Below are 26,845 nucleotides of genomic sequence, written 5' to 3'. Positions count from 1 at the left end.
TCTTGGACCAGACCAGACCTAGCCTCCTGGACCAGACCAGACCAGACCTAACCTCCTGGACCAGACCAGACCAGAGAAAACCAACTTCGCCACTGACAGTAGGAATAAACCCGCACAAAAGCAGGCGGGCACTGGAAGTTTAAATAGAACATTGATGAATCAGAATAAGCAACAGGTGAAAACAATCAACACAAAACCAACAGAAAATAAAAAAGTATCGGTGGCAGCTAGTAGACCGGTGACAACGACCGCCAAGCGCCGCCCGGACAGGGAGAGGAGCCACCTTTGGTGGCAGCTAGTAGACCGGTGACAACGACCGCCGAGCTCCGCCCGGACAGGGAGAGGAGCCACCTTTGGTGGCAGCTAGTAGACCGGTGACAATGACCGCCGAGCGCCGCCCGGACAGGGAGAGGAGTCACCTTTGGTGGCAGCTAGTAGACCGGTGACAACGACCGCCGAGCGCCGCCCGGACAGGGAGAGGAGCCACCTTCGGTGGCAGCTAGTAGACCGGTGACGACGACCGCCGAGCGCTGCCCGGACAGGGAGAGGAGCCACCTTTGGTGGCAGCTAGTAGACCGGTGACGACGACCGCCGAGCGACGCCCGGACAGGGAGAGGAGCCACCTTCGGTGGCAGCTAGTAGACCGGTGACAACGACCGCCGAGCGACGCCCGGACAGGGAGAGGAGCCACCTTTGGTGGCAGCTAGTAGACTGGTGACAACGACCGCCGAGCGACGCCCGGACAGGGAGAGGAGCCACCTTTAGTGGCAGCTAGTAGACCGGTGACGACGACCGCCGAGCGACGCCCGGACAGGGAGAGGAGCCACCTTAGGTGGCAGCTAGTAGACCGGTGACGACGACCGCCGAGCGCCGCCCGAACAGGGAGAGGAGCCACCTTTGGTGGCAGCTAGTAGACCGGTGACGACGACCGCCGAGCGCCGCCCGAACAGGGAGAGGAGCCACCTTTGGTGGCAGCTAGTAAACCGGTGACAACGACCGCCGAGCGCCGCCCGAACAGGGAGAGGAGCCACCTTTGGTGGCAGCTAGTAGACCGGTGACAACGACCGCCGAGCGCCGCCCGAACAGGGAGAGGAGCCACCTTTGGTGGATGTTGTGACAGACGAGCTTAAAGTTTTCTTTACTGACCATCATTTTAACTTGTCTGACCGCTTGTATTATGACGAGTTTCTCACACGACTGGCCTATCTGGGGGATGTTTTTTCTCTCCTGAATGATCTGAATCTAGGATTACAGGGACTCTCCACAACTATATTCAATGTGCGTGACAAAATTGAGGCTATGATTAAGAAGTTGGAGCTTTTCTCTGTCTGCATTAACAAGGACAACACACAACATGAAATAATAAGAATCAAAATTGTCAACGGGACAACAGTAACAACAATAACCAAGGGTCAAAATAACCATACATTGAACAATAACAATAAGCATACAGTAGAGGACATGTGCAGGTTGATTGGTCTGTCAGACACTGTCCCTCATCTTATGGCAGGCAGCAATGTAGTACGCTGTCAACCCACAGCTCTCTGTGTCCTCCCCCGGATAACAGGACGGATAGCCTACTCTCATCAGAGAGGTCTTTAAAACCTTGAATAAGGGTTTCAAATTTGGGGAATTAACACAAATTTAAAAAATATTTTTAAACATTTTGTCAGGAAATTTCTCTCTCTCTCTCTCTCTCTCTCTCTCTCTCCTAATTCAATGTAATCTCCCTCTCTGTCTCTCTCTCAATTCAATTTAAAATCCCTTTCTCTCCCTCTCCCTCTCTCTCTCTCTCTCTCTCTCTCTCTCTCTCTCTCTCTCTCTCTCTCTCTCTCTCTCTCAATTTAATGTAATCTCCCTCTCTGTGTCTCAATTCAATGTAATCTATCTCTCTCTCTCTCTCAAGTCAATGTTCTCTCTCTCTCAATGCAATTTTTTTTCTCTCTCTCTCTCTCTCTCTATTCAATTTTCTCTCTCTCTCTCTCCCTCTCCCTCTCCCTCTCCCTCTCTCTCTCTCTCTCTCTCCCTCTCTCTCTCTCTCTCAATTCAATTTTCTCTCTCTCTCTCAATTAAATTTTCTCTCTCTCTCTCAATTAAATTTTCTCTCTCGCTCTCTCTCAATTCAATTTTCTCTCTCTCGCTCTCTCTCAATTCAATTTTCTCTCTCTCTCTCTCTCTCTCTCTCTCTCTCTCTCCCAATTACATTTTTTTCTCTCTTTCTCTCTCTCTCTCAATTCAATTTTCTCTCTCTCTCTCAATTCAATTTTCTCTCTCTCGCTCTCTCTCAATTCAATTTTCTCTCTCTCTCACTCTCTCTCAATTCAATTTTTTTTCTCTCTCTCTCTCTCTCTCTCTCTCTCTCTCTCTCTCATACTCTCTCTCACTCTCTCTCACTCTCTCTCTCTCATACTCTCTCTCTGTATATATCTCCCTCTCTTTTTCTCTCTTTCTCCCTCCTTTCCTCATTTCCACCCACCCTCTCTCTCTCTCCCCGCGCTTCTCCCCAGAACACTCTAACTGACCGCCAGGCAGGTCTTCAGGGGTGACTCTGGAAGAACTCTTAAACCCTGTGCCTAGTTGGCACAGCCCAGGCAGTCTAACTGCAGCTCTGCTCTGTCTCTGTACTCCTCTAATCTTAATGAAGTCCTTCACTAACTGCCACTCCTTCACTCCTCTAGCAGTTTGGGAGGCTGTGTGTGTACCGGTGCTGTTGGATGGTGCCCTGAGGAGCGCTGAGGAAGCTAAATTAAAGGCATGTAGATTGATAATGCCCTGAGGAGCTCTGAGGAAGCTAAATGAAATGCATGTAGGTTGATAATGCCCTGAGGAGCTCTGAGGAAGCTAAATGAAAGGCATGTAGATTGATAATGCCCTGAGGAGCACCGAGGAAGCTAAATGAAATGCATGTAGATTGATAATGCCCTGAGGAGCTCTGAGGAAGCTACATGGAATGCATGTAGATTGATAATGCCCTGAGGAGCTCTGAGGAAGCTAAATGGAATGCATGTAGATTGATAATGCCCTGAGGAGCACCGAGGAAGCAATTTTTTAAAATTTTTTATTTTATTTTACCCCTTTTTCTCCCCAATTTCGTGGTATCCAATTGTTGTAGTAGCAACTATCTTGTCTCATTGCTACAACTCCCGTACGGGCTCGGGAGAGACGAAGGTTGAATGTCATGCGTCCTCCGATACACAACCCAACCAGCCGTACTGCTTCTTAACACAGTGCGCATCCAACTCGGAAGCCAGCCGCACCAATGTGTCGGAGGCTACACCGTACACCTGGCAACCTTGGCTAGCGCGCACTGCGCCCGGCCCGCCACAGGAGTCGCTGGTGCGCGATGAGACAAGGAGATCCCTACCGACCAATCCCTCCCTAACCCGGGCGACGCTAGGCCAATTGTGTGTCGCCCCACGGACCTCCCGGTCGCGGCCGGTTACGACAGAGCCTGGGCGCGAACCCAGGGACTCTGATGGCACAGCTGGCGCTGCAGTACAGCGCCCTTAACCACTGCGCCACCCGGGAGGCCGCGCCGAGGAAGCTAAATTAAATGCATGTAGATTGATAATGCTCTGAGGAGCGCTGAGGAAGCTAAATGGAATGCATGTATATTGATAATGCTCTGAGTCAGTCGGACTGACTGAGAAGTGAACAGGTCAAACTAATTGGTCTGACATATAGGCCCACTGGTAGTTTCCTCACACTTTCATATCCATTAACTAGTAATTATGATTTCTTATCCATGAATACCACAAGTTACAATTGTCTACGAGTCTCAGACAGTTTTAAAGAACTTCCATGATCAGGTTAATAAAGGAAACTACAACATATATGGTTATTCATCGTCCAGCTGTGTTAACTTCCATGATCAGGTTAATAAAGGAAAACCCAAACTACAACGTATATGGTTATTCATCGTCCAGCTGTGTTAACTTCCATGATCAGGTTAATAAAGGAAAACCCAAACTACAACATATATGGTTATTCATCGTCCAGCTGTGTTAACTTCCATGATCAGGTTAATAAAGGAAAACCCAAACTACAACATATATGGTTATTCATCGTCCAGCTGTGTTAACTTCCATGATCAGGTTAATAAAGGAAAACCCAAACTACAACATATATGGTTATTCATCGTCCAGCTGTGTTAACTTCCATGATCAGGTTAATAAAGGAAAACCCAAACTACAACGTATATGGTTATTCATCGTCCAGCTGTGTTAACTTCCATGATCAGGTTAATAAAGGAAAACCCAAACTACAACATATATGGTTATTCATCGTCCAGCTGTGTTAACTTCCATGATCAGGTTAATAAAGGAAAACCCAAACTACAACGTATATGGTTATTCATCGTCCAGCTGTGTTAACTTCCATGATCAGGTTAATAAAGGAAAACCCAAACTACAACATATATGGTTATTCATCGTCCAGCTGTGTTAACTTCCATGATCAGGTTAATAAAGGAAAACCCAAACTACAACATATATGGTTATTCATCTCCAGCTGTGTTAACTTCCATGATCAGGTTAATAAAGGAAAACCCAAACTACAACGTATATGGTTATTCATCGTCCAGCTGTGTTAACTTCCATGATCAGGTTAATAAAGGAAAACCCAAACTACAACATATATGGTTATTCATCGTCCAGCTGTGTTAACTTCCATGATCAGGTTAGTAAAGGAAAACCCAAACTACAACATATATGGTTATTCATCGTCCAGCTGTGTTAACTTCCATGATCAGGTTAATAAAGGAAAACCCAAACTACAACATATATGGTTATTCATCGTCCAGCTGTGTTAACTTCCATGATCAGGTTAATAAAGGAAAACCCAAACTACAACATATATGGTTATTCATCGTCCAGCTGTGTTAACTTCCATGATCAGGTTAATAAAGGAAAACCCAAACTACAACATATATGGTTATTCATCGTCCAGCTGTGTTAACTTCCATGATCAGGTTAATAAAGGAAAACCCAAACTACAACATATATGGTTATTCATCGTCCAGCTGTGTTAACTTCCATGATCAGGTTAATTAAGGAAAACCCAAACTACAACGTATATGGTTATTCATCGTCCAGCTGTGTTAACTTCCATGATCAGGTTAATAAAGGAAAACCCAAACTACAACATATATGGTTATTCATCGTCCAGCTGTGTTAACTTCAAAGATCAGGTGAATAAAGGAAAACCCAAACTACAACATATATGGTTATTCATCGTCCAGCTGTGTTAACTTCCATGATCAGGTTAATAAAGGAAAACCCAAACTACAACATATATGGTTATTCATCGTCCAGCTGTGTTAACTTCCATGATCAGGTTAATAAAGGAAAACCCAAACTACAACATATATGGTTATTCATCGTCCAGCTGTGTTAACTTCCATGATCAGGTTAATAAAGGAAAACCCAAACCACAACGTATATGGTTATTCATCGTCCAGCTGTGTTAACTTCCATGATCAGGTTAATAAAGGAAAACCCAAACTACAACATATATGGTTATTCATCGTCCAGCTGTGTTAACTTCCATGATCAGGTTAATAAAGGAAAACCCAAACTACAACATATATGGTTATTCATCGTCCAGCTGTGTTAACTTCCATGATCAGGTTAATAAAGGAAAACCCAAACTACAACATATATGGTTATTCATCGTCCAGCTGTGTTAACTTCCATGATCAGGTTAATAAAGGAAAACCCAAACTACAACATATATGGTTATTCATCGTCCAGCTGTGTTAACTTCCATGATCAGGTTAATAAAGGAAAACCCAAACTACAACATATATGGTTATTCATCGTCCAGCTGTGTTAACTTCCATGATCAGGTTAATAAAGGAAAACCCAAACTACAACATATATGGTTATTCATCGTCCAGCTGTGTTAACTTCCATGATCAGGTTAATAAAGGAAAACCCAAACTACAACATATATGGTTATTCATCGTCCAGCTGTGTTAACTTCCATGATCAGGTTAATAAAGGAAAACCCAAACTACAACATATATGGTTATTCATCGTCCAGCTGTGTTAACTTCCATGATCAGGTTAATAAAGGAAAACCCAAACTACAACATATATGGTTATTCATCGTCCAGCTGTGTTAACTTCCATGATCAGGTTAATAAAGGAAAACCCAAACTACAACATATATGGTTATTCATCGTCCAGCTGTGTTAACTTCCAACCACCAAAGAAGCATTTCATTCACATCACCTTAATGCCATATTACCCCCATTGAGTCAAGTGCATCCCTGCTGCACCATGTTACAGTGTGTTAGCATTGTTATCTGTGGTACCAGTGGCACCCTCCCTACAGGGGACAGTCACACCAGGGGCCCTACAGGGGACAGTCACACCAGGCCCTACAGGGGACAGTCACACCAGGCCCTACAGGGGACAGTCACACCAGGTTCCCTACAGAGAACAATCACACCAGGCCCTACAGGGGACAGTCACACCAGGCCCTACAGGGGACAGTCACACCAGGCCCTACAGGGGACAGTCACACCAGGCCCTACAGAGGACAGTCACACCAGGGTCCCGAAAGGGGACAGTCCCACCAGGCCCTACAGGGGACAGTCCCACCAGGCCCTACAGGGGACAGTCACACCAGGCCCTACAGGGGACAGTCACACCAGGCCCTACAGGGGACAGTCACAACAGGTTCCCTACAGAGGACAGTCACACCAGGGTCCCGAAAGGGGACAGTCCCACCAGGCCCTACAGGGGACAGTCCCACCAGGCCCTACAGGGGACAGTCACACCAGGCCCTACAGGGGACAGTCACACCAGCGGTGGACTCGCACCAACCTGTCACTTTGAAAGCACTCAATGGTCTTGGAGTCTCTGCATTTCCACTTTATATTTATTGTGGTACAGCGTGATGTAAGCAGAATTCAAACAATTCCAATGCAAAAAATGTATCCCTCGACATCTACATGTGTGTATAATCTTAATTCAGTGAAGGTAGTCATGTCTCTGTGTGTGTGTGTTTGGTGGTGGAGAACATGTCCCCTCCTGTCCCACTGTGAACCAGAGATGGGAACAGGATGATACTCTTCTCAGCAATTAGCTAAAAAGAAATGTAAAAATGCCCCCGGCGTTCACGCAATGTAATGGTCTAATACTTTATGATCATGAAATGCAGAGAGCGTGGGTGACAGAGAGAAACAGAATGGTGCAGTTTGAGACCATGTGGCAGAAAGTGATGTGGGCGCTGGAGATAGGGGTGGGGGCTAGTGGGTCTGGACAGATGTGATGTTTGTATGATGTTGTCGTTTGTATGTGTATGTTTTGTATTGTTTATAAAATATCCAATGAAATCATATAAAATAATACAATAACATTTAAAAAGTAAAGAATGAGGTAAATCAGCAGACTTGTCTCTTCAGTTTTCCTACAAGTTAGTGTTTGGGCATTCTAGTCATTCTAGTAAAATATGTATTTGTTTACAGACATGTTGTGTTTGAATAAGTGTTTGTCTCAGTCTGTCTCTATGTGTGTCTGTGTGTGCGTGTGACAGTGGCTGAGTAGAACAGGTTCGACACAACTGATGTTAAAACCCCAGTTAGCCTTTGTATTGATGAAGATTTTCTGCCCTCTTGATTTGGTGGAAGAAGGAGAGCAGTAGCCCATGTTGACACAGGAGAATGTGGCTGCTTGCTTTGTGCAGCCATAACATTCCCACCACTGTCTGTCTGTGGTGGTGCTGCCTACAACCAAATTCAGGGTCTATCTCCATAGCAAGTCCTCCAGACATCCCTATTTGAATTGGTCCACCTGTTTTTGTATTTGCTCCCTAATAACGGCATTCCAACTAATTCCTCAGAACTAGCAGAGAAGGAGGCATCAATCTACAGTTTTTCTCTGAAGCAGAGATTTAGCCAACTGCCAGGGTTGTACAGGTTTTCTCTCGCCTTATATGCTGTTAATTGACAACGCGGGAGGGACAAGATTTCTGAGCCTCACACAGAGGTTTCCGTAGAAACTTTAGAAGGCTATTTTGTTCCAATTTGCTCTGTGGTGTTAACTTAAGATCAGAAGCCAAAAGGCCAAATGGTAACTGTACAGTATATTAGCCTGCAAGTTTGATTAATTCAGCTGGAAGGTATATACTGTATCTTTGGCAGATTTATATTCATGAAGTCTATAAATTAAACTACAGTAAATTAGCCTTTAAATGTCAGCCTACACTATTTGGTTTACTTGAAAATGTTTAACTGCAATGAACTTGTTTGGGATTTAGTTGGGGTTGGGGAGCCATATTTTCTCTGTCCCTTTCTCCCTTCACCCACCCCATGAAACCTAAGAAACTCCAGTTGAAATGCCATTCCAGGTCCGCCCTCTCACCTCCATTGTAAAAGTTGGCGGTGTGTGTACGAGAGTGTGTGTGGTTCTTTGTGGCACTCCACACTACTTATGGGAAGGAGACGAACAACTGGTGTGAATTGAAAGACTCACCCCCTCCCCCTCTCTCTCTCTCTCTCTCTCTCCATGAAATAGGTTTCTAAAGGATAGAACAGCCCTCTCAGCCCATCCCTGTAGCCACAGGACCATGTGCCAGTGATGACTAGCTGGTGAGTATTGTGCTTCGTTCTCTTCTGCTACAGTTTCATCAAGTTTAAAACTTTATCATCCATTTCTGAGGTTAAAATGGGAACATGTCTTTGGGATAGTGCATGCATGTATCGATGGGACGCATTGGGAGATAGTAGCTCAGTTTTGTACCGTCAAAACTGTGATTATATGTAGAAGCCAGACAACATAGTTTAAATCAGGCCCTTAAAATCGATAGATCAATATATCCCCAAGTAACTGGGAGAGAGTGAGCAGTGCATTATACACAACAACGATCTGTGTGTAAAGATACACTGAGACTCGACCACAACAAGCCATGGCTTCTCTTGGAGGAAAAGACAAAGAACAACTTGGAGATGCAAATGAGAGCAGCGAACAGCTGAAGGATATCCAGGAAAACATGTTTTCAATGCTCTTAATACTCACCAAAACAAACAAAGTGTTACAATCTGTAGTTAAAAAAGTGTATTTGCTCAAACGGAAAGTAGAGCCTGTCAGATATGTATATACATGGTGGGCACGTGGACGATCAAGACAATAAAATTGGCCTTCTGGAAACAAAGGTGTAAACTTTAGAAGATTAGCTGGATCAGCTAGAAAACAGATTGAGACAAAGTCATATAAGAATAGTGTCCCTACCGGAAGACGAGGAAAAAGGGGACCTTTCCAGCTACATGAACAAACTGATATCGGAGGAGCTTGGCGTGTGTCACGACTTCCGCCGAAGTTGGCTCCCCTGCCTGTTCGGGAGGTGCTCGGCGGTCGTCATCACCATCCTACTAGCCACTACCGATCCCTTTTTCGTTTGTCTGTTGGTTTTGTCTTATTGGTTTCACCTGTGTGTATTTTAGTTTAATTAGCGTCCTTATATATAGTAGTTTGTCCCGCCCTTGTTTTGTGCGGGATTGTTTTTGTTACTCTGTTGTATGGTGGTTTTCGTGTATGTATTCTCCGGACTATTTTGGTCCTGTGTTTTGGGCTGGTCAATTGTATGCGCCCTGTGTGTTGGGCTGGTTAATTGTATGCGCCCTGTGTGTTGGGCTGGTTAATTGTATGCGCCCTGTGTGTTGGGCTGGTTAATTGTATGCGCCCTGTGTGTTGGGCTGGTTAATTGTATGCGCCCTGTGTGTTGGGCTGGTTAATTGTATGTGCCCTGTGTGTTGGGCTAGATAATTGTATGCGCCCTGTGTGTTGGGCTGGATAATTGTATGCGCCCTGTGTGTTGGGCTGGTTAATTGTATGCGCCCTGTGTGTTGGGCTGGTTAATTGTATGCGCCCTGTGTGTTGGGCTGGATAATTGTATGCGCCCTGTGTGTTGGGCTGGTTAATTGTATGCGCCCTGTGTGTTGGGCTGGTTAATTGTATGCGCCCTGTGTGTTGGGCTGGTTAATTGTATGCGCCCTGTGTGTTGGCGTGACCGTTTTGTGCGCCAGAGAATAAACAGACACTCTACTGAACCCTGCTCTCTGCGCCTGATTCCACCCACCACTCCTAGTATCTCGTGACGGCGTGGATGTATCACCAGACGATCTGGAGCAGTCTTTCTTCAACTGAAGTATATTCTTCAAATGTGTGTACAATGTATATATCGTATCCACAGTTTCTTTTAGGTAAATTAGGAGAAGAATCGGAACTAAAACGCAAACCTGGTGTTTTTAGATAAAATTCATGCTATTTTAGATCAAATACAGACAGGAACCATTATTTAGCAGGTGACTCAAATTATAAATTCGATATTGATTGAGAGACGTAGTAATAACAAAGTCAAATTTAGTCAAATGCCTTTACGGCGTACATTAGGGGAATGATCATCTCCTACTCAGCTAAAGTTAAATCTAATATTGAAATAAACTTTTAATCAAAATACATCACTGTCATAGAAAAAGCCCATAAAAAATCTTTACAAGGTAAAGAAGAAAACAACATTTCTGAATTTATGCAGGAATACGATATTTTACTTCTGAAGAAAGCTGACAACTACAAGTTAAACTCAATGGCAAATAAACCTGGTAAGTATCTCACAGCTCTCACAAAACAAATACATGCTAAACCAGTTGTAATTTTTAAAGATAAAGACACAAAAGCGGTAATTAGAAACAACAACGATATTAAGGAAAATATTAAGAACATATTAACGATATTAAGGATAATATTAAGAACATATTAACGATATTAAGGATAATATTAAGAACATATTAACGATATTAAGGATAATATTAAGAACATATTAACGATATTAAGGATAATATTAAGAACATATTAACGATATTAAGGATAATATTAAGAACATATTAAGGATAATATTAAGAACATATTAACGATATTAAGGATAATTTTAAGAACATATTAACGATATTAAGGATAATATTAAGAACATATTAACGATATTAAGGATCATTTTAACAGCTTCTATGAAAAATGTATATAAATGAGAATTAAACAACAGTTGGACGGATCCTATAGCATTCTTAGACTTAACAACTCCGAAGCAATTATCAGAAGACAAAAAGTACTAAGTACAGTGATGGTATCGAGTACAGTATATACATATGAGATGAGTAATGTAGGGTATGTAAACATTATATAAAGTGGCATTGTTTAAAGTGGCTTGTGATACATTTGTTCCATCCATTTTTCCATTATTAAAGTAGCTAGAGTTGAGTCAGTATGTTGGCAGCAGCCACTCAATGTTAGTGATGGCTGTTTAACAGTCTGATAGCCTTGAGATAGAAGCTGTTCAGTCTCTCGATCCCTGCTTTGATGCACCTGTACTGACCTCGCCTTCTGGATGATAACGGGGTGAACAGGCAGTGGCTCAGGTGGTTGTTGTCCTTGATGATCTTTTTGGCCTTCCTGTGACATTGGGTGGTATAGGTGTCCTGGAGGGCAGGTAGTTTGCCCCCGGTGATGCGTTGTGCAGACCTCACTACCCTCTGGAGAGCCTTACGGTTGTGGGCGGAGCAGTTGCCGTACCAGGCGGTGATACAGCCCGACAGGATGCTCTCGATTGTGCATCTGTAAAAGTTTGTGAGTGCTTTTGGGGACTAGCCAAATTTTATCAGCCTCCTGAGGTTGAAGAGGCGCTGCTGCACCTTCTTCACCACGCTGTCTGTGTGGTTGGACCATTTCAGTTTGTCTGTGATGTGTACGCCGAGGTGTGTACGCCCCAGTGTTGAGGATCAGCGGGGTGGAGATGTTGATACCTACCCTCACCACCTGTGGGCGGCCCGTCAGGAAGTCCAGGACCCAGTTGCACAGGGCGGGGTCGAGACCCAGAGTCTATTATGATCGAAGAGAATTATGATTATGATCGAAGATAATTCTCTTGTTAGATAATGCGGTCGCCATTTACTTGTAAGGAATTCTAGGTCAGGTGATCAAAAGGACTTGAGTTCCTGTATGTTGTTATGATCACACCACGTCTCATTAATCATAAGGCATACACCCCCGGCCTTCTTCTTACCAGAGAGATGTTTGTTTCTGTCGGCGCGATGCGTGAAGAAGCCAGGTGGCTGTACCGACTCTGAGGACGCATATCGAGTGAGCCATGTTTCCGTGAAACAAAGAACGTTACAGTCTCTGATGTCTCTCTGGAAGGCAACTCTTGCTCGGATTTCGTCTACCTTGTTGTCAAGAGACTGGACATTGGCCAGTAGTATGCTCGGGAGCGGTGCGTGAAGTGCCCGTCTACGGAGCCTGACCAGAAGACCGCTCCGTCTGCCCCTTCTGCGGCGCCGTTGTTTTGGGTCGCCGGCTGGGATCCGATCCATTGTCCTGGGTGGTGGTCCAAACAGAGGACCCGCTTCAGGAAAGTCGTATTCCTGGTCGTAATGTTGGTGAGTTGACGTTGCTCTTAAATCCAATAGTTCCTCCCAACTGTATGTAATAAAACCTAATATTTCCTCGGGTAACAATGTCAGAAATAACACATAAAAAAACAAAATACTGCGTAGTTTCCTAGAAACGCGAAGCGAAACGGCCATCTCTGTCGGCGCCGGAAGCAATCAAATAATAACAAAGCATATAAGCAACAGAATGGCAAAGGTCTGCAAATCAAATCAGATTTGATTTTATTCAAAAGTCTTACCAGACTTGATACATATCAATCAAACAGGGTTTATTAAAAATAGACATTTACAAACAAATACAATTAAAAAATGCAGTTTAATACAATAAAACAAGATATACGGTAGATTTATCAATAATAGCTGTCGATGCTGAAAAGGCCTTTGACCATCTTGAATGGCATTTTCTATTCAAAACTTTGGAAGCTTTCAACTTTCCAGCTGAAACAATAGGTTAAAGAACACTGTTGTATAAATGTCCTAAAGCAAAACATCTACAGAAATAATACAATATCTAATGAAATTGCTTTAGAAAGGGGCACAAGGGATGTCCCCTCTTCCTCCTCCTGTTTGCACTGGCTTGCAGAAAGAATTCGACAGGATCCAGACGTAACTGGTATCAGTATTAGTAAACATGAATATAAGATACATTTATTTGCAGATGATCTCCTGATATACCTAAACAGTATTGAAAACTCAGTGCCCCCGTTGCAAAAAATATTTTCAGACTACAAAAAAATTGCAGAATATAAAATGTATGTGAAAATCCCCCCAAAATAATGGCAATAGAATGTCCTTTTAAACTCTCTGCACATAACGTTCAGTGTGTGTTTGTAGAAGTTTTCAGGTTGTGATTGATCTTGTTATTGGTCTTGTTATTGGTCTTGTTATTGGTCTTGTTATTGGTCTTGTTATTGGTCTCGTTATTGATCTCGTTATTGATCTTGTTATTGATCTTGTTATTGATCTTGTTATTGGTCTTGTTATTGATCTTGTTATTGGTCTTGTTATTGGTCTTGTTATTGATCTTGTTATTGGTCTTGTTATTGGTCTTGTTATTTGTCTTGTGATTGATCTTGTTATTGGTCTTGTTATTAGATAGGACAGTGTTTAGTGTCCGACTGCGTATCACACGTTCCCTTGTCCTATACCTCTGAGATGGTTGGACCAGTGGAGACCTAACGTAGGAAGCTCGAAGCCATCTATCACTCCATCTCTCTCCATCTATGTCTCTCTGTTTACCCCCCCACCCCCGTCCTCCACATCTTCTTTACAGCCCATGTAGTAAAGTGACTGAGGCAGGGAGCCTTTTATGTGAAAGAGAGGTGGGGTGGTGAGATGGAGAGAGGGGGGGTGGTGAGGGAGATATGGAGAGAGGAGGGGTGGTGATGGAGAGATGGAGAGAGGAGGGGTGGTGATGGAGAGATGGAGGGGTGGTGAAGGAGAGAGGAGGGGTGGTGATGAAGATATGGAGAGAGGAGGGGTGGTGAGGGAAAGAGGAGGGGTGGTGAAGGAGAGATGGAAAGAGGAGTGGTGGTGATGGCGAGATGGAGAGAGGAGTGGTGGTGATGGAGAGATGGAGAGAGGAGGGGTGGTGAGGGAGAGAGGAGGGGTGGTGATGGAGATATGGAGAGAGGAGGGGTGGTGATGGAGATATGGAGAGAGGAGGGGTGGTGATGGAGAGGTGGAGAGAGGAGGGGTGGTGAGGGAGAGAGGAGGGGTGGTGAGGGAGAGAGGATGGGTGGTGAGGGAGAGAGGAGGGGTGGTGAGGGAGAGAGGAGGGGTGGTGAGATGGAGAGAGGAGGGGTGGTGAGGGAGAGAGGAGGGGTGGTGAGATGGAGAGAGGAGGGGTGGCGGTGAGATGGAGAGAGGAGGGGTGGCGGTGAGATGGATAGAGGAGGGGTGGTGAGATGGAGAGAGGAGGGGTGGCGGTGAGATGGAGAGAGGAGGGGTGGGGGTGAGATGGAGAGAGGAGGGGTGGTGGGATGGAGAGAGGAGGGGTGGTGAGGGAGAGAGGAGGGGTGTTGATGGAGAGATGGAGAGAGGAGGGGTGATGAGATGGAGAGAGGAGGGGTGGTGATGGAGAGATGGAGAGAGGAGGGGTGGTGATGGAGAGATGGAGAGAGGAGGGGTGGTGATGGAGAGATGGAGCGAGGAGGGGTGGTGATGGAGAGATGGAGAGAGGAGGGGTGGTGATGGAGAGATGGAGAGAGGAGGGGTGGTGATGGAGAGATGGAGAGAGGAGGGGTGGTGATGGAGTGATAGAGAAAGGATGCTTAAACCTTTCATTCTATCCAGCCTGTTAATGGTGAAGTCCTAGCTCCTCTCTCTCTATAATATAATATATGCCATTTAGCAGACACTTTTATCCAAAGTGACTTAAACTCTCTCTCTCTCCTCTCCTTCTCTTCTCTCTTCCGCCCCACAAAGACTGCTTGGCGGGAAGGAGGGAGTCCACTAGGGACTTTGTCTAATTGGCTCTACGTGGGCTAGTCAAAGAACCAAAGCTAAGAGGTGAAGTGTTTTAAAAATACAGCAAGTGATATATCCTTTCTTCTCTGCTCCTCTCCAAGAATGGTGAAGTTTATGTAATACATTTTTGTAATAGAGAAGTGTACTTTCAGCTGTAACTTTATCAAAGGCTTTTATACAGCGATAGTTGCCTCTGTAGGGCCAGTACCAGAGGGGGTGATTCCTTTGAGTGTAAGAATGCCAGACCGGGCAGTAAAGATTTGAGTTCATTGAGACCCTAAAGTTTCAGACAATTCTCAAACTACCTGACCCAGTTATCATGATGAGACGCATGGGCCGACACAGTAGAAAGTCTACCCTATTGAAGGGCCTAGTTGGCTGGCACTGGCTTCTATTCCCCTCCAGTGCGCTGACTCGCCAAGCTTGATTCGATTTGTGCCCCAAAAGTTTCCCCAAACCGTATCAGTGGACCAGAAAGGCCCTGTCCCATTTGGCCCTTGTGTGAAAGCTTGTGAAGAAGCTCCTTTCTGTTTGTTGTTTGTATTATCCTCCTTTCTCCTGGATGTATCTGGACTATCTGGAGCCTGAGGAGTGGAGGCCGTGTTTATGTGTTGTCCTTCCTCTCCCTGCTGTTATTTGCTGATATTTGTTTCAGGAAGAGCAGGAAGAAAACAAGCAGCTTTTCAAGTATGAATGGAGGAATAGAGGATAGCGGGATGAAGGGAGGATGGAGGGAGAGAGAGGAGACCCAGTTTAAGGGCTCATCTCATCTGAAGTTTAGGGGTATGTCCAAAATGGCACCCTCTTCCCTTTATAGTGCACTACATTTGACCAGGACAAATAGGGCTCTGTTCAAAAGTAGTGCACTATATAGGGAATAGGATGCCATTTAAGACTCACACCCGGCCTTAAAGGCTCTGTCTTTTGATGCCCCCCAAGGCAAATTACCACACTGCCTTTGTAGGTCCAGCCATGGTACATTAGTGTGCCTTAAAAACGTGGCCTAGTGCTGCCCATTCAGGGGACAAAGAGAGGGTCTGCTGGCAGAACCTTGGCCCGTTACACAGAGGAGCCATTCACACGGGACGCAGGATCGCAGGGAGTCTTACCAACGATGAGCAAACCTACATCACCGGGAGGGAATCCACCGTGACATACTTTCATGGTAGAACTTGTGGTGGTTGTGAAGATGTCATGATGTCATCGGCTCTCCTCTCCTCTACTTACACAGCCAGGAGATGTTTCCTCCATCTAGTTTCAAGTTGTATTAGTTGTGTGTACGGGATACGCATGGTATACATTGTCCAATGAAATGCTTACTTGCAGGTTCCTTCTCGACAATGCAAACACAATGAGAAATAATAAAAGATAAGAATACAAATATAAAGTAAATGGCTCAGTAGAATAAACATTTTAGCATAGGCAATTACACAAAGGCACAATTTATAGTAGAATATTTACACGTGTATTGGGGAAATGTGTATTTGTCAGCCAGCAGCATACCACCCTGCATACCACTGCTGGCTTGCTTCTGAAGTTAAGCAGGGTTGGTCCTGATGGCTTGTAGATAGTAACTGTCTCTGAGCCTGTTGGTATCAGATTTCATGCTCCGATATCGTCTACCTGACGGTAAGGGAGAGAACAGTTTGTGGCATTGGTGTGTGTGGTCCTTGATGATGCTGCCTACCTTCCTCAGGCACTGCTTCGAGTAGATGTCCTGACTCCTGGGTGGGTGGAAGCACGGTCCAAGTGATGTACTGAGCCGTCTTCACCACCCACTGGAAGGTCTTGTGGTCAAGGATGGAGCAATTCCCGTACCAGGCCGTGATGCGAACGGTCAGGACACTCTCGATGCAGCAGTAGTATTTGGAGAGGACGCGCGGTGGCATTAGTAGGACAGGCTTTTGTCATCCTTGTGTTGCCATCAGATTTACTTTAGATGCAGCATAACTTTCTTTACAGTTGTCATCCGTTGCCTTGATGGCAGCTTTGCACACTCTTGGTATTCTCTCAACCAGATTCATGAGGTAGTCATCTGGAATGCATTTCATTAACAGGTGTGCCTTGTTAAAAGTTCATTTGTGGAATTTCCTTCTTTCTTAATGCGTTTGAGTCAATCAGCTGTGTTGTGACAAGGTAGGGGTGGTATACAGAAGGTAGCCCTATTTGGTAAAAGACCAAGTCCATATTATGGCAAGAACAGCTCATATAAGCAAAGAGAAAAGACAGTCCATCATTACTTTAAGACATGAAGGTCAGTCAATATGGAACATTTAAAGAACTTTGAACTTTTCTTCAACTTTGAACGTTTCTTGAACGTTTCTTCAAGTGCAGTCACAACAGCCATCAAGTACAGGAAAGGAAGACCCAAAGTTACCTCTGCTGCAGAGGATACGTTTATTAGAGTTACCAGCCTCAGAAATTGCAGGCCAAATAAATGCTTCACGGAGTTCAAGTATCAGACTCATCTCAACATCAACTGTTCAGAGGAGACTGTGTGAATTAGGCCTTCATGGTTGAAATACTGCAAAGAAACCACTACTTAAGGACACCAATAAGATGAAGAGACTTGCTTGGGCCAAGAAACATGAGCAATGGACATTAGACTAGTGGAAATCCTTCCTTTGGTCTGATGAGTCAAAAGTTTTGGTTCCAACTGCCATATCTTTGTGAGACACAGAGTAGATGAACGGATTTTCTCTGTATGTGTAGTTCCCACCATGAAGCCTGGTGGAGAAGGTGTGATGGTGTGTGTGGGGGGCAGGTAGCCTAGTGGTTACAGCATTGGGCCAGTAACAAAAGGTTGCTGGATCAAATCCCAGAGCTGACAAGGTACAAATATGTCGTTCTGCCCCTGAACAAGGCAGTTAACCCACTGTTCCTAGGCCGTCATTGAAAATAAGAATTTGTTCTTAACTGACTTGCCTAGTTAAATAAAGGTTTAAAAAAATGAAAATAATTAATTATCAATGCCTCCAAAATGTTGATAGAAGACAACAATGAATGATCATGAATAAATCATCTTTAAATGGTAGACTCAGCAGAATGACTTTAGTGCACAAAAAAAAAAAAAAAAAAGCAAAGTCGGTCAATTTCGGCAACAACTAAGAGCGTTGAAGAGCAAGGCTAAACTTCGCTCTAAGAACGTTGAAGAGCAAGGCTAAACTTCGCTCTAAGAGTGTTGAAGAGCAAGGCTAAACTTCGCTCTAAGAGTGTTGAAGAGCAAGGCTAAACTTCGCTCTAAGAGTGTTGAAGAGCAAGGCTAAACTTCGCTCTAAGAGCGTTGAAGAGCAAGGCTAAACTTCGCTCTAAGAGTGTTGAAGAGCAAGGCTAAACTTCGCTCTAAGAGTGTTGAAGAGCAAGGCTAAACTTCGCTCTAAGAGTGTTGAAGAGCAAGGCTAAACTTCGCTCTAAGAGCGTTGAAGAGCAAGGCTAAACTTCGCTCTAAGAGCTTTGAAGAGCAAGGCTAAACTTCGCTCTAAGAGTGTTGAAGAGCAAGGCTAAACTTCGCTCTAAGAGTGTTGAAGAGCAAGGCTAAACTTCGCTCTAAGAGCGTTGAAGAGCAAGGCTAAACTTCGCTCTAAGAGTGTTGAAGAGCAAGGCTAAACTTCGCTCTAAGAGCGTTGAAGAGCAAGGCTAAACTTCGCTCTAAGAGTGTTGAAGAGCAAGGCTAAACTTCGCTCTAAGAGCGTTGAAGAGCAAGGCTAAACTTCGCTCTAAGAGTGTTGAAGAGCAAGGCTAAACTTCGCTCTAAGAGCGTTGAAGAGCAAGGCTAAACTTCGCTCTAAGAGCGTTGAAGAGCAAGGCTAAACTTCGCTCTAAGAGTGTTGAAGAGCAAGGCTAAACTTCGCTCTAAGAGCGTTGAAGAGCAAGGCTAAACTTCGCTCTAAGAGCGTTGAAGAGCAAGGCTAAACTTCGCTCTAAGAGCGTTGAAGAGCAAGGCTAAACTTTGCTCTAAGAGCGTTGAAGAGCAAGGCTAAACTTCGCTCTAAGAGCGTTGAAGAGCAAGGCTAAACTTTGCTCTAAGAGCGTTGAAGAGCAAGGCTAAACTTCGCTCTAAGAGCGTTGAAGAGCAAGGCTAAACTTCGCTCTAAGAGCGTTGAAGCGCAAGGCTAAACTTCGCTCTAAGAGTGTTGAAGAGCAAGGCTAAACTTCGCTCTAAGAGCGTTGAAGAGCAAGGCTAAACTTCGCTCTAAGAGCGTTGAAGAGCAAGGCTAAACTTCGCTCTAAGAGTGTTGAAGTGCAAGGCTAAACTTCGCTCTAAGAACGTTGAAGAGCAAGGCTAAACTTCGCTCTAAGAGTGTTGACGAGCAAGGCTAAACTTCGCTCTAAAAGCGTTGAAGCGCAAGGCTAAACTTCGCTCTAAGAACGTTGAAGAGCAAGGCTAAACTTCGCTCTAAGAGTGTTGAAGAGCAAGGTTAAACTTCGCTCTAAGAGTGTTGAAGAGCAAGGCTAAACTTCACTCTAAGAGCTTTGAAGCGCAAGGCTAAACTTCGCTCTAAGAGTGTTGAAGTGCAAGGCTAAACTTCGCTCTAAGAGTGTTGAAGTGCAAGGCTAAACTTCGCTCTAAGAGCGTTGAAGAGCAAGGCTAAACTTCGCTCTAAGAGTGTTGAAGAGCAAGGCTAAACTTCGCTCTAAGAGTGTTGAAGAGCAAGGCTAAACTTCGCTCTAAGAGTGTTAAAGAGCAAGGCTAAACTTCGCTCTAAGAGCGTTGAAGAGCAAGGCTAAACTTCGCTCTAAGAGTGTTGAAGAGCAAGGCTAAACTTCGCTCTAAGAGTGTTGAAGAGCAAGGCTAAACTTCGCTCTAAGAGCGTTAAAGAGCAAGGCTAAACTTCGCTCTAAGAGTGTTGAAGAGCAAGGCTAAACTTCGCTCTAAGAGTGTTGAAGAGCAAGGCTAAACTTCGCTCTAAGAGCGTTGAAGAGCAAGGCTAAACTTCGCTCTAAGAGTGTTGAAGAGCAAGGCTAAACTTTGCTCTAAGAGCGTTGAAGAGCAAGGCTAAACTTCGCTCTAAGAGCGTTAAAGAGCAAGGCTAAACTTCGCTCTAAGAGTGTTGAAGAGCAAGGCTAAACTTCGCTCTAAGAGCGTTGAAGAGCAAGGCTAAACTTCGCTCTAAGAGCGTTGAAGAGCAAGGCTAAACTTCGCTCTAAGAGCGTTGAAGAGCAAGGCTAAACTTCGCTCTAAGAGCGTTGAAGAGCAAGGCTAAACTTCGCTCTAAGAGCGTTGAAGAGCAAGGCTAAACTTCGCTCTAAGAGCGTTGAAGCGCAAGGCTAAACTTCGCTCTAAGAGCGTTAAAGAGCAAGGCTAAACTTTGCTCTAAGAGTGTTGAAGAGCAAGGCTAAACTTCGCTCTAAGAGTGTTGAAGAGCAAGGCTAAACTTCGCTCTAAGAGCGTTGAAGAGCAAGGCTAAACTTCGCTCTAAGAGCGTTAAAGAGCAAGGCTAAACTTCGCTCTAAGAGTGTTGAAGAGCAAGGCTAAACTTCGCTCTAAGAGCGTTAAAGAGCAAGGCTAAACTTTGCTCTAAGAGTGTTGAAGAGCAAGGCTAAACTTCGCTCTAAGAGTGTTGAAGAGCAAGGCTAAACTTCGCTCTAAGAGCGTTGAAGAGCAAGGCTAAACTTCGCTCTAAGAGTGTTGAAGAGCAAGGCTAAACTTCGCTCTAAGAGCGTTGAAGAGCAAGGCTAAACTTCGCTCTAAGAGCGTGAAGTGACCTCCTGAGTGGCGCAGCGGTCTAGGGTATTGCATCGTGCTAGTAATGGGACAAGACTTGTTATTACGAAATTGGTGAGAAGTAAAAAGTAAAAAAATGTATAAAAAATAAGAGCATCAAGCGAACCTTGCGCAGATACTGTGTGTGACTGTGTGAGGGCGAAGTCTTGCATCTCGCTCATCCCAATATCTGCGGTGCTGCTCGTGGCAACGTCATTCCACTAAGTCTACCTTTAAGATAGAGGACTTGAGAGAGCCTGTATATATCTCAGGTGGCCATGGATATATGGATTTTTGATGCTGCTGTTGCCATAGCACTGTATGTGCCCATCCTGTGAAGTTTCGAAGAGTCTTGAAAAGCAAGATGGGCATTGGGGAGAGATGCAGAGATGGGAGGATCTGAGATGCCACCCTCCTCTCTTCTTCTCTTCTCCATGGTTACACAGAGATGTCTAATACTTTTCGGGAACTTCTGAAAGCCTGCAGAAATGAGACTGTGTGCCAAAGCAGCTTTGTTCAGGTCTAAGGGTGATATCAAGTCACGGGGAATCTATTTCTACATTTTTTGTAAAGGCATCCCATGTAATGAATGTAATGATTTAATCCATATTTGATCACAAATATCACATCCTAAGATTAACTGTAGTGTATTTTCCCCACCATTCATATAATTAGGCATTAACCATACAGTATCTCCCAATATAATTTTGGATGCCTTTCCCCTCAGAAAAATCCCTCCCCTCAAATCCTGTAACGAGTGTTTTGAGAGTCAGGGAGCAAGTTCAGGGAGTGATTGTTTTAATAAATAAAAGATACAATGAACACGAAACACAAACAACGCACCAACATGAAAACAGAGTCAATAACACCTGAAGACCCAAGGGGAGTGACAGATATAGGGAAGATAATCAAGGAGGTGATGGAGTCCAGGTGAGTGTCATGAGACGTAGGTGCGCGAGACAATGGTGACAGGTGTGTGGGATAATCAGCAGCCTGATGACCTAGAGGCCAGAGAGGGAAGAGCAAGGCGTGAGTACCCCTATACGTGAGTACCCCTAGAAAAGTCACTCCCCTCAAATCAAACATGAAAAGTGTGATATGAAGCCATTGAATTACTTCTGTAGGCCTACATTCAGAAACACCCCCAGTCCTCTTTTCCTTTTCCTACAGTCTGACCTCCTCATCAGTAAAGGAAGTTGGCGTTCTCACCAAATTAATTACTCTGAAGTTTGGGCCTGGCTGACTGAGGACATTCCCTCTTATGTCCAGACTCAGAGCTCCCTATTCTCTCTCTCTTTCTCTCTTTCTCTCTTACTCACTCAGTTACTCACTGGCTCACACACACACACACACACACACACACACACACACACACACAGAGACACACACGCACGCACGCACGCACGCACACACACACACACACACACACACACACACACACACACACACACACAGACAGACAGACACACACACACACACACACACAGATTGTGCCCAGTGGTCCATTGTGTCTCCCTGGGTTTATCTCAGTATGACCGGCAGATAGAACAGACCTTATTAGCTGAGCTCTCTCTCTGTGTTCATGTTGCCGTCAGAGAAAAACATTAAACGGACAAAGTACTGTATAAAACCTTGCCAATGGTTGAGAAAAGGAAAAGGGAACACGACACCCTATTACCTTCATAGGGCTCTGGTCAAAAGTAGTGCACTACATAGGGAATAGGGTGCCATTCTGGACTTAGACTGTAATTTCTATAAGCTTTGTCTTCATAAACTATTTGAAAATGAAAATAATAGCTATGTTTTTCAAACCAAAATAACCTGTACTGAAGCTACAGTTTAACTATGGTGAGTAATTGAACCATCTGTTTATGACTAACAAAGAGAGAACAGATTAAAAAATAGAACCAATTTGGCTGCATTTTGTATTGAACAAAAATGTGTTTTTCAGCCAGTAGTCTTTAAGTTACAATTACAGTTACACAACAGGCTCCCTCGTCAGAAAGGGAGGGAAAGAGAGAGAGAAAGAAAGACAGTGAGAGGGCGCACTTTGAGGACTTTGAAATCCAACAGGACTTTGAAATCTGACAGTGGAAGTTGAGCTGTTGTACCACAGTGGCTGAGACAATGTAGACAGGGATAATTTCAGCTCCACATTTCCTGGCACAAAGCCAGGGTCATGCATCAACATGTCTGTAATGGAAAATCTTGTTGTGAGACCACATCGCAATTAAAGTAGGAATCAGGCCGCTTTTTTGTAATTATATCACAATGAATGTAATTATTATTGTGTGCTTTGCGAGCAGCAACAGTGTTGTTGTTGTCTAATGTATTTAATCAATTGTCTTTGTTGTGTTATTAGACCCCCCTCCCCTAGCTCGTTCTACTTTAATGAACATTCCAAATAACGGAAACAGATGGAAACTAGTTCATTGTGTGTTTATAGACTGTTTATAGACTGTTTACTGGGTGCACAAATTGGTTGAAATGAACTAAAACATGCCCTATGTAGACTACTGTGTAGTTACATTTACACATGCCAATTCATTGTGCCTTGTAATTTCACTACTCTGCTGATGGGACCATATAAAAACCATCTATTTATCCCTTCACATAGTGTGTTATTGGATGTTTTCCGCTGATTAGCCTAATAGCAGCCTAATAAAAACATGTTTAGTACACAAATACACAAATCAATGAAAAAACGTAAGTCTTGCCGGAGTGAATGTCAGATCCAGAATGCACTGCTTTCAGGCTATAGTGTTTTGTTTTTGCTCATTCCACGCTCCTTCCTCTCTCTCCAACATCAACAGAGGTTCTGACAGTCCCTAGTAGAAAGGTGATAATGGCTGTTGTTTTCAGATGTTAGTCATTTGTGCTTAACCTCAAACCACAGAGCAGAGTATGTCAGCCAACTACCACATTACTGTGTGTGTGTGTGTGTGTGTCGCAAAAACAGGGGATGCTACAAATCTCATGCCCTGCCACCTCTGTATAAGTCGAAAGCTGAGGGGACCAAGATCAAGATAAAAGTGGCCTGAGGAACAATATTACCATGCTAATCCTATTAGTCTACCTGAATATTATTGTGGCTAACTAGACATTGTTCTGTCATTCAATCTCTCAGCTGACACACTTCTGCAAGGGGCATCTGAATTAGGCCATTAGAATAACACAATTTAAAGTTGATCGGAAAATTCAAAGACATTTTAAAATATGAAAATGAATCAGGGAACGTTCTCAAAGCCTGTTGCCTGAACATAGCCTTAATATTCAAATATTACCTCTCCTTATTCTCAGCACACATTGTATTGTTCTGCTCTAATCCTGTAGTAATCCTGATCAGAGGTGGTGTGTGTGTGTGTGTGTGTGTGTGTGTGTGTGTGTGTGTGTGTGTGTGTGTGGGGGGGGGGGGGGGTGGGGGGGGGGGGTGATGGTTGTGTGTGTGAGTGTGTGTGTGCGTGGGTGTGTGTGTGTGGGTGTGTGTGTGGCAGCAGCCTCCTCCTCAGAACACTCAGATAGAGGGAGCGGGCATCTAATAGAGAAGAAGGATATGAAGCAAGGTACTCTGAGCTAGAGGAACAGGAAGAGTCAAAGGGCCAACTCTCTGACACTAAGCATCCAATGAAAGTGGGATGGAGGAGGAGAAGAGAGGGGGAGAGGGATGGTGAAAAAGAGGACCTTGAGTGACAGGTGCAAGTTACTACTGGCCGAGTAGCCGTGGAGTAAACAGGAGTCAGAGTGGAGTTTGGAGGTGAGTGTGTGTTGGTGTGTTGATGTGTGTGTGGTTGGGTGTGTGTGGGTGTGTTGATGTGTGTGTCCATGTGCTTGCACGCACACTCACTGAGCCTCCTATCACACTTTCAAACGTCACAGCTCCCACAGGCTACTATGGCCTAGTCAAAGCTAGACAAATTGCATTAGAGACCAATTAATGTGAAAATAACCAAATTAATCAATGTCCCAGACTAGCACTAGCTGGCATTCAGAGCTGTTGCAGGCAGCCTGTTTATTCGAGTGCTGTATGTCTGAGGAGACTTGTTAAGAGGCTACATCTTCCCCAGACTAGAGTTTCACGGGTAATTGAGTTTTGAATACCGCAGAGACTCAACAGAGAGGTCCTTCCGTCTTGTCTTCCCTTGGTTAAGACTTGCCAGACAGACTACTTCTCAGTGTCATCAACTTTCTTTATCCTCCTTTAGAACGTCTCCTTATCTGGGTTTAATTGGAAACTCTGACGGCAATTATTTGATAGATTGTTATGCGACCGTCAACAACAAAATGTATGCCTTTTCTGAAACTATAATTTTTGGACACAAAAGCTCTCCAGACAGCGCCTTTGGAAACGGTGGGCGGCGGGCTTGTTAGATTAAAGTTCTGTGTCCGTTCCCTGTGTGTGTGTGTGTGTGTGTGTGTGTGTGTGTGTGTGTGTGTGTGTGTGTGTGTGTGTGTGTGTGTGTGTGTGTGTGGAGTGTGTGTGTGTGTGTGTGTGTGTGTGTGTGTGTGTGTGTGTGTGTGTGTGTGTGTGTGTGTGTGTGTGTGTGTGTGTGTGTGTGTGTGTGAGAGTGTGTGTGTGGAGTGTGTGTTATCCCTGGGCAGCACAATAGTGCTGAGTGATTAATGCCTTTAGCCAAAATCCAATAAAGGGGATGTGGAGTGGGGACAATGTGGTACGGCATCTCTCTCTCTATCCCTTCATCCCTCCCTCCATCTCTATCCCTCCATCCCTCCCTCCATCTCTATCCATCCATCCTCCGCCACCAGGTTCCAAATCAGCCAGCCGTTTGTTCTACTGTGATCAATGTGTTCTGACAAACAGAGAAGTCAAATTGTAATGCTTTATTGAAATGCCTCCTCCAACCTGCAATGACTGTGTGGTTGTGTGTGTGTGTGTGTGTGTGCGTGTGTGTGTGTGTGTGTGTGTGTGTGTGTGTGTGTGTGTGTGTGTGTGTGTGTGTGTGTGTGTCTGTGAACATACATTTTAACACCTGCACTCAATTGACCTTTTAGAAAGAGAGGGTGAAAGAGGGTGCTAATGATTTTTTTCACGTTTCAGGAGACCTCTGGTGACTTGACTTTGCTTCCAGTTGAAAAAAGTGTTGTGTATTTTATTACACTAATTTACTTCTGGAAGACGTAGCTTTGTCCAATCCTATTGGACACGACTGTATATCTGGCGCTCTGCCTGGTGTGAATGTCTTTGCGTAGGAGTGTTTGGGATTAGGAGGAGTATGTATGTGTGTGTTTGCCATTGCCTTGCAGTGCCAGTGGCAGGCGTGATGATTAGGACCAAATCTGAAGGGGGAATCTGAAATGCAGCCTCTTTATCTTGTTGTTCATTAAATTGTGATAAGTGTCATCCTCCACACAGACTCTGCACAGACACTACAGCACAGACACTACAGCACAGACACCACATCACAGACACTACAGCACAGACACTACAGCACAGACACCACATCACAGACACTACAGCACAGACACCACATCACAGACACTACAGCACAGAAACTACAGCACAGACACCACATCACAGACACTACAGCACAGACACTACAGCACAGACACCACAGCACAGACACCACAGCACAGACACCACATCACAGACACTACAGCACAGACACTACAGCACAGACACCACATCACAGACACCACATCACAGACACTACAGCACAGACACTACAGCACAGACACCACATCACAGACACTACAGCACAGACACCACATCACAGACACTACAGCACAGACACTACAGCACAGACACTACAGCACAGACACTACAGCACAGACACCACATCACAGACACTACAGCACAGACAATACAGCACAGACACTACAGCACAGGCACCACATCACAGACACTACAGCACAGACACTACAGCACAGATACTACAGCACAGACACTACAGCACAGACACTACAGCACAGACACTACAGCACAGACACCACATCACAGACACTACAGCACATACACCACATCACAGACACTACAGCACAGACACTACAGCACAGACACTACAGCACAGACACCACATCACAGACACTACAGCACAGACACTACAGCACAGACACTACAGCACAGACACCACATCACAGACACTACAGCACAGACACTACAGCACAGACACTACAGCACAGAAACTACAGCACAGACACCACATCACAGACACTACAGCACAGACACTACAGCACAGACACCACAGCACAGACACCACAGCACAGACACT

At 44.6% G+C, this 26,845-nt stretch overlaps 1 protein-coding gene across 11 annotated transcripts in view; it reads left to right on the top strand.

Moving 5' to 3' along the window:
• LOC110501806 (semaphorin-5B) overlaps window positions 1-26,845 on the top strand; it is a 289,412-nt gene that overhangs the window by 39,118 nt on the left and 223,449 nt on the right. For all 11 annotated transcript variants that reach the window (XM_090216092.1, XM_036959221.2, XM_090216091.1 and 8 more), the window contains one exon: window positions 8,523-8,596. The gene's annotated coding sequence lies outside the window, so the exon portion shown is untranslated. The remainder of the gene's footprint in view (window positions 1-8,522; window positions 8,597-26,845) is intronic.

This window comes from Oncorhynchus mykiss, chromosome 22 (assembly GCF_057628025.1).
Source record: "Oncorhynchus mykiss isolate SJ-2025 chromosome 22, ASM5762802v1, whole genome shotgun sequence".
In the NCBI taxonomy this organism is placed as follows: Eukaryota; Metazoa; Chordata; class Actinopteri; order Salmoniformes; family Salmonidae; genus Oncorhynchus; species Oncorhynchus mykiss.
Note: the sequence above shows the minus strand (reverse complement) of the source record. Positions and strands in the feature narration are given on the sequence as shown.